Below are 3,838 nucleotides of genomic sequence, written 5' to 3'. Positions count from 1 at the left end.
CCTAAATATCCTTATCCATAAAAGAAAGGGTTGGACTAGATTGTCCATGAGGTCTCTTCCTACTCTGTGTGTTTGATAACATAATTTTAATCAGTGTTACTAATAAGCACCCATCTCCAAAATGTGGATTAAATTCTTGGATAATTCTATAGAGGACAGTCCTCTAATTAGTCCATTGGTCAACCAGTAATCATTTATTAGGCAATCATATGTAGGTCTGGAGGTACAAAGACCTAAATGAAACAGTACCTTCTCTTAAAGAGCTTATATTCTAAAGTTTGTTGTTTGTTTCTTTTTGCATAAAAGGTTGCTCTTCTCTGCCACTATTCCACCTTGAGCCCTTCCCCTTAACACCTCATTTTATCCTGACAGCAACTCTGGTACTATAATTTACAGATGTAGAAACTGAAGCAAGTCGAGGTTAAAGGACTTGTCCAAGTTCACAAAAATGGTAAGAATATGAGGCTGAATTATGAATTCAGATCTTCTGCTCATTCCACATCCAATGCTTTGAGCCATCTACCTGCCTCACAATTGCCTTGAATCTTGGGCAATTATCCCAGGTGCACTTTGTTCTGTGCAGATTTATATTTTTCCTGGAAGTCTCCTGAGGACAGAGCAGTAGTTCCCCAAATCCATTGACGTGTAATTGTTTCAACCCACATTGGGGGAAGATGAGGATCTATTCCTGTCTTCATTCTGCAGTGGAATCACATTGTTGTACCCTGATGAATTGGAAAGGAAGTCCCAGGAGGGTTTATGAATGAACTGCTTCTAGTTTCCTCTCTAGAGGACAATGAAATGTGGCAAAAGCCATCCTAAAGCATGCCTGTTGTGTCCACTTGTCACTGGTGTTACTTTTCCCTCCCATAATTATTGATGTTCCAAGCCCTAATGCTCAGGGCTCTTCTATGTAAGAAAAAGTGAATTTTTTTCTCCAACTTTGGTCATAGCAGGGACATCAATCCTGATCTGTTCCTCACTACTGAATTCTACACTGACCACCAAAAATAAGGAGCAAACCCAACCACACCAATCAGGGCTGGCTCTCAGAAAGTAAGATTGAATGGCTATTAAGTGCATTGACAACTATAAACTAAATACCCTGTTCAGAGAAGGCATGGTCATCATACTGAAACCATATCATCTTTAAAAACAATATTTTCTAAGACTTCTAAGAACTGACAGTGGTGAGTCAGATACTACAGTTTATGGTGGTTTCTATTTAGAACTAATTTATCCATTAATTAATTAATTTTGTTATTAAATGGTACTAAGTCAACATCTACTTTGCTAAACATTGAGGATGTGGATAATGGGAAATTCAATTTAATTTGACAAGCATTTGTTAAGTATTGATAAGAGCAAAGCATCATGTTAAGTATTGGAGATACAGATATAAAATAGAAAAGTCTCTGCTCCACAGGAGCTTACAGCTAACTGAGGTGAATGGGAGATACAACATGTATATAATTTGAAGGAGAGAGGAATAATAATTAGAAGTATGAGAAAGGGCTTCCCTTAGGAATTGTGACCTGAGTTGAGCTTTTTGAGGGAGACAAAAGATTTCTAAGAGTTATAAGTAAGGAGAAAGTGCCTACCAGGAATGGGAGAAAGCATATGCAGAGGCAGAAAAGTGGAAAATGGAATGCTGAGTTCAGAGAGACTTGCTTAGTTGGAAGCTATAGTTCATAAATGGTAATAAGATAAAACAAATTCATATTCTTGCTTCTTGAAAAATTTCAGCCAGTTTGGGCATATATAAACATATGAAATAACTAGAAACTAAAAGCAAGTTCATGCTAATCTGGTCCAAGATAAGCAATTTGAGAAAAGGGAGAATGATTGGTATAGTATATAGTATAGTTAATAGTAGTTCAGTGACTATCACTACTGCATCAGAGTTCCTGCAATTATATTGAGGCTTAATGTAGTTTGTTTTAATTTAATTAGACTGAAGACTTTCTGGAAACTTCTTGAGTTGGGTCTTAAAGAAAGTAAGCTATTGATATAGATTATAGATTATATATAGAAATCAGTGTCAAGAAGTACCATAGAGAGCTTTCCCCGCGGCGAGACACATTCCCCACCCGCGCCATGGGCTGTCGTCCCGCCTGCTGTTACAGGTACTGTAAAAACAAGCCGAACCCCAAGTCCCGTTTCTGCAGGGGAGTTCCCGATGCCAAAATCCGAATCTTTGATCTTGGGAGGAAGAAAGCAAAAGTGGACGAGTTTCCACTGTGTGGCCACACGATGTTTGATGAGTACGAGCAGCTGTCATCTGAAGCCTTGGAAGCAGCTCACATCTGTGCCAACAAGTACATGGTGAAGAGCTGTGGCAAGGATGGCTTCCATATTCGCGTGAGCCTCCACCCTTTTCATGTCATCCGCATCAATAAGATGCTGTCATGTGCTGGGGCTGATAGGCTCCAGACTAGCATGTGGGGGGCCTTTGGGAAGCCCCAGGGCACCTGTGTCCACATTGGCCAGGTTATCAAGTCAATTCGGACCAAGGTCGAGAACAAAGAACATGTGATTGAAGCTTTGCAGAGAGCTAAGTTCAAGTTCCCTGGCCACCAAAAGATCCATATCTCCAAGAAATGGGGTTTCACCAAGTTCAATGCCGATCAGTTTGAGGATATGATCTCCGAGAAGCGGCTCGGCTCATTCCTGATGGCTGTGGGGTCAAATACATCCCTAACCGAGGCTCCATGGACAAGTGGTGCGGGCTCCACTCCTGAGGGCTGGGCTGTGACCACCTGTCTTATTGACTTTCTGCAGGCACAAATAAATAGATATCTGCTTTCTGGTAAAAAAAATTACATAGAGAGAAGCAGGTAGATGGAAACTAACAGAATGACTTATAAAATTGGTCTCTATAACATAATTCACATGTACATGATCAGAGTTTTCTGTGTGTTTGTGCAAATCTCCAGAAAATATGAAAACTTCATTTGTGTGTTGGACTTCTGACAGGATTTCAAACTAAGGTGAGATACTCCAGATACTCAGTTATATATATTTTTATCTATGAAAAGCTGTAACACTTAGATGGTGTGGATTAGACAAATTAGACCACTGCCATTTAAATGAGAAGGTACACCTCAAAGTGTAAGTTTTGAGTGGAAAGATCCTTTTAAAATTAAAAAATTTTTCTCATTGGAATAACTATGCTACTGGTTTTAGAATTATATATTGCTGAAATCAATTTTATTTATTTTTTTTTTTAAAACCCTCACCTTCCGTCTTGGAGTCAATACTGTGTATTGGCTCCAAGGCAGAAGAGTGGTAAGGGCTAGGCAATGGGGGTCAAGTGACTTGCCCAGGGTCACACAGCTGGGAAGTGTCTGAGGTCAGATTTGAACCTAGGACCTCCCAATCTCTAGGCCTGGCTCTCAATCCACTGAGCTACCCAGCTGCCCCCTGAAATCAATTTTTTTAATGTCATAAGATTATTTGATAGATATAATAACAGATGTTTTGGTGATCCTCTGATTATGAATACCAATGGAGGCATAAAAGAGATGTAGATTTGCCACTCTCATGGGGGAAATCCAGTACAGATTCTAAGAAGAGGAAGAATTTGTAGGTGATGTTCACCTAGTTCTAGAACATTGAAGAGCTTTCTAAATTGTATCTATATTGGCTTAACTATAGATGAATAATATCAAGTGCCCAGATTATGTTCGGAAGTTGAACTTGCAGGATAGAAAATAAATCCACAAAAATCAACATTATTTCTATATAATTATTTTGTTCTTTTACCTCATTCCCCTCTACTAACAAACACTGAAACATTGGCCTACTTTCTGTTCTTTGTACAAGATATGACTTTGTT

General features: G+C 39.1%; 1 pseudogene; it reads left to right on the top strand.

Annotated features, from left to right (window-relative positions):
- The first annotated feature begins 2,093 nt into the window (after positions 1 to 2,093).
- LOC100017473 (60S ribosomal protein L10-like) lies at positions 2,094 to 2,819 on the top strand (annotated as a pseudogene).
- The last annotated feature ends 1,019 nt before the right edge of the window (positions 2,820 to 3,838 follow it).

Source organism: Monodelphis domestica, chromosome 2, assembly GCF_027887165.1.
Source record: "Monodelphis domestica isolate mMonDom1 chromosome 2, mMonDom1.pri, whole genome shotgun sequence".
Classification (NCBI taxonomy): Eukaryota; Metazoa; Chordata; class Mammalia; order Didelphimorphia; family Didelphidae; genus Monodelphis; species Monodelphis domestica.
The sequence above is the reverse complement of the archived record's forward strand: the minus strand, read 5'-3'. Positions and strand labels throughout refer to the sequence as shown.